Source organism: Hyla sarda, unplaced genomic scaffold, assembly GCF_029499605.1.
Source record: "Hyla sarda isolate aHylSar1 unplaced genomic scaffold, aHylSar1.hap1 scaffold_1617, whole genome shotgun sequence".
NCBI classification, from domain to species: domain Eukaryota; kingdom Metazoa; phylum Chordata; class Amphibia; order Anura; family Hylidae; genus Hyla; species Hyla sarda.
In genome coordinates, this window is record NW_026608254.1 from 9,461 (window position 1) to 16,844 (window position 7,384).

The 7,384-nt window shown below is 49.5% G+C and overlaps 1 long non-coding RNA gene across 1 annotated transcript; it reads right to left on the reverse strand.

Moving 5' to 3' along the window:
• Positions 1-5,430: 5,430 nt before the first annotated feature.
• Positions 5,431-6,000, reverse strand: LOC130310999 (uncharacterized). Its single transcript, XR_008859444.1, has 2 exons — positions 5,874-6,000; positions 5,431-5,772 (listed from the first exon to the last, which is right to left on the reverse strand). It is a non-coding gene; the product is annotated as an uncharacterized LOC130310999 (long non-coding RNA).
• Positions 6,001-7,384: the final 1,384 nt, after the last annotated feature.

A 7,384-nucleotide genomic window follows, 5' to 3' on the forward strand; every position in this document is an offset into this window, starting at 1 on the left:
GAGCCCGCCGCAAAGCGGGATGGTCTTGCAGCGGCGGTAGCAACCAGGTCGTATCCACCGGCAACGGCTCAACCTCTCTGACTGTTGAGATAGGCGCGGTACAAGGGATTAGACAAGAGCAAGGTCGGACGTAGCAGAAGGTCAGGGCAGGCAGCAAGGATCGTAGTCAGGGGCAACGACAAGAGGTCTGGAACACTGGCTTGGGATACACAAGGAACGCTTTCACTGGCACAATGGCAACAAGATCCGGCAAGGAAGTGAAGGGGAAGTGAGGTAATATAGGGAAGTGCACAGGAGAACATACTAATTAAAACCATGCACCAATCAGTGGTGCACTGGCCCTTTAATTCGCAAAGAGCCGGCGTGCGCGCCCTAGGGAGCTGGGCCGCGCGCGCCGGGACAGCACAGACGGGGAACGAGTCTGGTAAGCGGGTCGGGATGCGCACCGCGAGCTGGGGACATTATCGCAGCGCACCTGGTCAGCGGGTCTGACCGGGGCGCTGCGAACAGGAGAACGCTGCGAGCGCTCCGGGGAGGAGCGGGAACCCGGAGCGCTCGGCGGAACATTCGGGCAGTAGACATTAAGAATCGTGAATTCGTGTCCCCCAATACTTAAAGAAAGGATTAAGTAACGTGTATCCGGGGCAATCGTACAGTTCAGAACCTGATGGGGAAGAGACTTGTGAATGGCGATCGCCACCCCACAGGATCTGGACAGAGGATTGTCAGCACAGAACCAGGAGGTGTAGTGTGGATGTTTGAGAGAGGGTGTGTGGCCTACCTTAAAATGTGTCTCTTGAAATCATACCAGATGAGCCCGTTGATTGTGACAATGGTACACAGGGATAAGACAAGGGGGAAAAACTAAAAGGAGCAACACAAAATGAGAACAAGTACACAACAAGAGCAGCAAACACCTACACAAGACAGACCAACAAAACAAGAGAGAAGAGAAAGAAGAAAAGAAAAAAGAGGGGTAACGAAATAAGCAGTAGACAGACAGAGAGAAGAGACTACTGCTGCGGAAACTTACAAGAACAATAAGTAGTAAAGGAGGGAAGAAGTCCCAAGGACCAGATCGTCCCCAGGAGCCCTATACCTATAGGGGGTTAAAGTTAGTCAGGTAGCGAGAGAGACAGAACCCACTACACTGCCGAATATGTAACAGTAGCTGAAAAGAGCCCAAAAGTGCTAGAGGACAATGAAAATGAGTCAGATGAACAGGGGGAAAAACATACAAAAAGCACAATTAGAGGCACTGGGAAGAGAATAGTGACATTACAGTTTCCAATACAATAATCCCAAATCCCCAAATGGCAACTATCAGTAGCACCAGAAGATAACATTAATAAAAATGAGCAATCAACTGCTAAATAGCACATTTCTAGTGGAAAGATCAAGTGGGAGGTTGCGAGGCCCTACGAGAAGCAGCAGCCACCGAGGGCAGCTGCGACTGGCGACACTGAGGGGCCACTCGGGGTCCGCGAGTGCGAGAGTCTCTAGGAGGGAGTCCAGAGCGAGGGGCTCTTGCCGGAGGTGAAGCAGGGGGCGGGACTGGCCGTTGGAACGGAGGGGAATGCAACATAGGCCATTCCGGAAGCACCACCTCAGGTAAATCCAGGGCTTGGAGAAAGCTGGGAAGATCCTCCGGAGAGCGCAGGGACACCACGCGCCCCCTATTGCGCACTGTGAGGGAGAAAGGAAAATCCCAGCGGTACAGAATGTCCCTGTCACGCAGGACCTGCAGAAGGGGCTTAAGAGCAGCTCGTTGGGCCAGTGTATGGCATGAGAGATCGGGGTACAACTGGACAGGGACGTCCTTGTAGGGGATCTGTCGACGTCTTCTCGCACGTTGCAAAATGTCCTCCTTCAGGGCATAAAAGTGTATCCGGCAGATTACGTCTCTTGGATTGCGGTCGTCAGAGTTCGGTGGGCGCAGAGCTCTAAGTGCTCGGTCCATCTCTATGTGCGCCTCAGGAGGCCTGTCTAGGAGGTCATTGAAAATAGCAGGAAGGGCCTCCCACAGCTCCCCAGATGACAACGCCTCTGGCAAACTACGGATTCTGATGTTGTTCCTGCGGCTACGATTTTCAATATCATCCAAGTGTTGCTGAAGATGGAACAATTGGTCAGTGTGGCCACTCACTACAGCCTGCAAAGCCTGAAGGAAGGTTAAAGTAGAGTCCTGTGCCGCCTCCACGGTCTCCACCCTGGCGGACACAGAGGAAAGTTCTGAACGCAGTTGTGCAAATTCTTGCTTGCATTCGAGGACCACCTGTCGGGTCAGTGTAGAGATATCATCTTTAGTTGGGAGAGACTGTACCAACGACTGTAGGTCGGCCAGAGTGATAGGAGCAGAGGCCGCAATGGCAGGAGGCACTACCACTTCACAATGCATAGAAAACTGGCCTAGATCTGCAACATGAGGCCCCAGTCCTGAAGATAATGGTTGAGAGCGGAAAAGTGGTGGGGTGGCATCCAAGCTGCAGGCTACCTCCTGGTGTGTGGGAGGCAGTTGAGGGCCAGGAGGGGGCGAGGGTGATGGCCCCTGGCTGGAAGGTGCAGAGGCCAGAGGGGAGGCAGCTAGTGCAGACCCTGCAGGAGATGATGAGGCAGAATGTGAGCCAGCAGCCCAGGAAGAGCCAGACACCCATGGGGGGGAAGGTGACCCAGCTACCAGGCCAGCAGGTAATAGAGATGGTGGCGGTAGGAAGGCAGGAGGTACTTGGGGAGACCCTGGGGGAGAAGCCCCCTCGGGTCTCAGGAGAGGGACATCCAGATGCAGCATAGCCATAGTGCCCCTCCAGGAGGGTGGGGATGGGCCCAGTGGAGGCTGGAGGTGAGGTACCGTGGGGGTTAACAGGGTTTCCCCTGTGAGCAAGTCCAATGTGGGGAGACCGCTGACAGGAAGCACCTCCGTGGCTGGGGGTCTCTCAGGGGTTCCTCTTACCTGGCTCCGTGAGGGTCTAGGCTCTAGACCGCACACCAGCAGAGCGGGAGCCACGTCAGGAAGGTGGGCCTGCTGCGCGCCGCCATCTTGCTGCCTGGGAGAGCCGGAGGGCTGGAGAGCAGGGGAAGGAGCCGGAGGATGCAGCGCTTCAGAAGGGATGGCCGGAGGAGCACCGGAACGTTCCGGGGGTGAGCGGTGATGATCCCCAGGGCGGGCGCACTCCTCTTCAGTGCGGCCCTGTATCAGGGCCAGAGCCGCGGCCGGAGGGGCCGTGCGTGTACCGCTCCGCTGTTCCAAGATGGCGCCGGGCATCAGAGCAGGCAGCGGGGTCCCTGTGCGGGAGGGCTGGGCCCGGGTAAAGTAAGTGTCGAGAGACATGGGAAGTGGTGGGGGGATGCCAGAGACCTTCTTCTTTTTGTTCCTCGATCTATTCCCCATAGGCACGGCACAAGAAGGGCAAAAATAGCTAACGGCAGGCAGGAGCTCCTCAGCAGCACGTCCTCACACAACCATGGCTAGACACGCCCCCCTAAAGTAAATTTTTTAATGGGCGAGAACACACCCAAAATCTGTCCCAACGAAACTTTGCTTTGCATCCTGCCATTTCTCCCAACTGTTCTTTTTCTACCTGCTTATAAGGCATGCCTACACTAACTTTTTAATTCCTTAAAGGGGTATTCCGCCCCAAGAAATCTTATCCCCTATTAACGCATGCCTACACTCATTTCCTAATTCCTAAAAGGGGTATTACATTTTCACGGACTACTGTTCCAAAAATCTGTCAGACACCTATGGGGCGTAAATGCTCACTGCTCCCCTTATTAAATTCCGTGAGGGGTTTAGTTTCCAAAATGGGGTCACATGTGGGGGGGGGGGGGTCCATTGGTCTGGCACTATGGGGGCTTTGTAGACACACGAGGCCTTCAATTCCGGACAAATTTTCTCTCCAAAATCCCAATGGCGCTCCTTTCCTTCTGAGCAGTGTAGTACGCCCGCAGAGCACTTTACATCCACATATGGGGTATGCTCTTACTCAGAAGAAATGGGGTTACAAATTTTGGGGGGCTTTTTTCCCCATTTTCCCTTGTGAGAATGAATAATTTAGGGTAACACCAGCATTTTAGTTAAAAAAAATGTTTTTCATTTTCTTATCCAACTTTAATGAAAAATTGTCAAGCATTGTTAAAACTCACAATACCCCTAATATGTTTCGTGAGGGGTGTAGTTTCCAAAATGGGGTCACACGTGGGTATTTATTTATTTATTTTGCGTTTATGTCAAAACCACTATAAAATCAGCCACCCCTCTGCAAATCACCAATTTAGGCCTCAAATGTACATAGCACACTCTAACTCTGGAGCCTTGTTGTGTGTCGGCAGAGCATTTTACGCCCTCTCAGGAGAAATTGTGTTACAAATTTTGGGGGTACTTTTTTTCCTTTCACCTCTTGTGAAGATAAAAAGTATGGGGCAACACCAGCATGTTAGTGTAAAAATTTAAATTTTTTTAAACTTACAGGCTGGTGTAGACCCCAACTTTTCCTTTTCATAAGGGGTAAAAGGAGAAAAACATGTGTGTGTGTGTGTGTGGGGGGGGGGGGGGCAAACCTCCAGCTGTTGCAAAACTACAACTTCTAGCATGCACTGACAGACAGTGCATGCTGGGAGTTGTACTTTTGCAACATCTGGAGGCACACTGGTTGGAAAACCTTCAGTTAGGTTCTGCTACCTAACTCAGTATTTTCCAACCAGTGTGCCTCCAGCTGTTGCAAAATTGCAACTCTCAACATGTACTGATCTGCACAGTGATCTCCAAACTGTACCCCTCTAAATTTTGCAATACTACATATCCCAGCATGCCCAAACAGCTGTCTGGGCATGCTGGGAGTTGTAGTTTTGCAACATCTGGAGGGCTACAGTTTAGAGACCACTGTATAGTGGTCTTCTAACTGTAGCTCTCCATATGTTGCTAGGCAACAACTCACTGGCTTTCATAGGATAGCGCACCAGTGAGCCATATCTCATCGCTGCCCGCCCGGTAAGTGACCTCTGGCGCCGATGACCATCAGTTCCCCCACTCTTCCAGGACAAAAGTCGGTGGGCAGAGCGGGGAACCGAACTTTAACTCCCCCACCCCCGAACTGCTATTGGTCAGTCGTCTCTGACCGACCAATAGCAGGAATAGGAGGGGTGGCACCCCTGCCACCTTACTCCTATGCTTTCAGGGGGATCGGGGGTGTCTTAGACACCCCCAATCCTCCTTATTTTCCCGGTTACTGGAGACCCGTATGACCCGGAATCGCCACAGATCGCCGGTCTGAATTGAACTGATCCCTGACATGGGTGGGGGGGGTTCTCAGAAACCCCCCCCCCCCAGGGGTTTGCGCGTGATGACTGCTGAGGCATGCTTTGTACACTTAAAAAAAAAATTCACAATTTTTCACAGACAGAAATAAAATAAATGAGTCAAACAAGTCAAAGAACGGTTTAAAAACAGGGGAACTTTATTATTTATTAAAATGTTTGTGTAGGGGATTTATGTAACCTTCCATCACTCACAAAGAGCGTACAGTAACTAACTCAGGACAGGAAAAACCTCCAGAGGGGAGGAAACCTGTAGGGAATCCATGGCTACTGTATTGCCCTTCCTCTGGGCATACTAAAGGAGGTTACCTCTAGAATTTGGGCAAAGTGTCTGTGTATGTGCGTGATTCGAGGGTTTATGCCTTCATCCAACTTCTTGCTGTAAGTCCGGAAATATGTGCCTTATTACAACGTCTTGATAGTCCGGAAATGCTACTCCACATCCTGGAAATAGTGCATCTAAGATAGGAAAACAAAAGATAGATTATTTACATGGTTATTATAGAAATGCACATGGAACTGCACTAAAGACCTTTTGGACACAACAATGTGACACTTACCAATCACAGTGATGTATTCAACTTCACATTCCCGCGCGCCTACAGTGTCCAGCATCGGCCCCTCACTGATGAAGAATGAGCAGGAGCTGTGTTATTTCTGCTCAATGCTGCTCTCTGGTGGACAATGGTTATGACATCACATGTGTGACACGCTGTTACCTCCTGGGAGTTCTATTTGAGCAGTGCTGCTCTCTGATTGGCTGAAACCTAAAAAGCTTTTTAACATATTCTGCATGACTGTTACCTAAGGGATTTTTTTTTTAGCATTTTTTAAATAAAATGACACTACTCCCTGTGGGTGTGTTATATTTGTTTATACTCAGTATTTGTAATATCATTTGCTGTCAGGGCATGCTTGGAGTTGTAGTTTTGCAACAGCTGGACAGACGTCTGTCGGAAGGGGGGGGGGGGGGGGGGAGACCACCAAAGATAAGGCAATGTGGGCTTTGAAAAACGCCACAGATACATTGTGTTTAGTCCCAGCCTAAGCCTAGGAACAGACACAATTTTTGTTTGAGGTTTATTTGGTAAAAAATAAAAATAAACACACCACAACAACTGCGTCCTCATTTCTATTCTCCCAAGACGCCATCTTTGTGTAATTTTTGCCAAAACCACTGGAGGAAATTTATCAAAACCTGTAAAGAGGAAAAGTGGTTGCCCATAGCAACCAGATAGTTTCTTTCATTTTTATGTGGTGGGCAGGAGAGAGTAATTGTGTCTAGGGTGTTGTAGTGGTAGTGTAGGGTCTGTTGGTATTAACCCTAAGATGTCATGATGCCAGGGCGAGGTTTCCTTAGTGTTAATAGTCCTACCGCCAACCATCCAAGAAACGGTAGGGAGAATAACGGAATATCCACAGCAGATTTTATGAATAAACTGAAGAACTTTACTTGAAGATTTTATACAACAGTCTTCAAACATAACAGTCTCTAAAGAGTGAACAGGGGTACAGGTTCCTCACAGGTTGTGCTGGGACTCTGAAGCAATGAGCTTTGATGCTAGCCACTGTGCTACTAATTATAATATTTTAGCTGGTAGTAGTCACACAGGATTAGGTAGTTTGAGCTTTGGTAACTCACGTTTTAGTGACTGTGGGATCTTAGGCTTTGGCCTAGCTGACTTGAATTGATGCTGATGAGATTTGTGCTGCTTGATAGTCCGGAACTAAGAGAGGCAAGAGCTAAGAGAGTGAATTGATTGACTACAGCCCCTTATATATTAAGGAGGCTGGACAAAGCTCATTGGCCGGCAAACCTGTAAGTCCTGTCCCAGGGAACTCTGGGTACATCACATGACCCTGTAAGGTCCTTAAACCATAGTACAATCATAATTAAAGGCACGTGACCTGCTAAGGTCCTATACATAATATTTCCTATACATTAAATATATATATATGAACACAATTTACATGAGGCGACCAGGGGTAAGCCCTGCAAAAGTGCCCTATGAGAGTGAAGGAACTCTGGCTGAGGGGACTTTAGACAGGGACAGGACCAAGTCTTGTACCG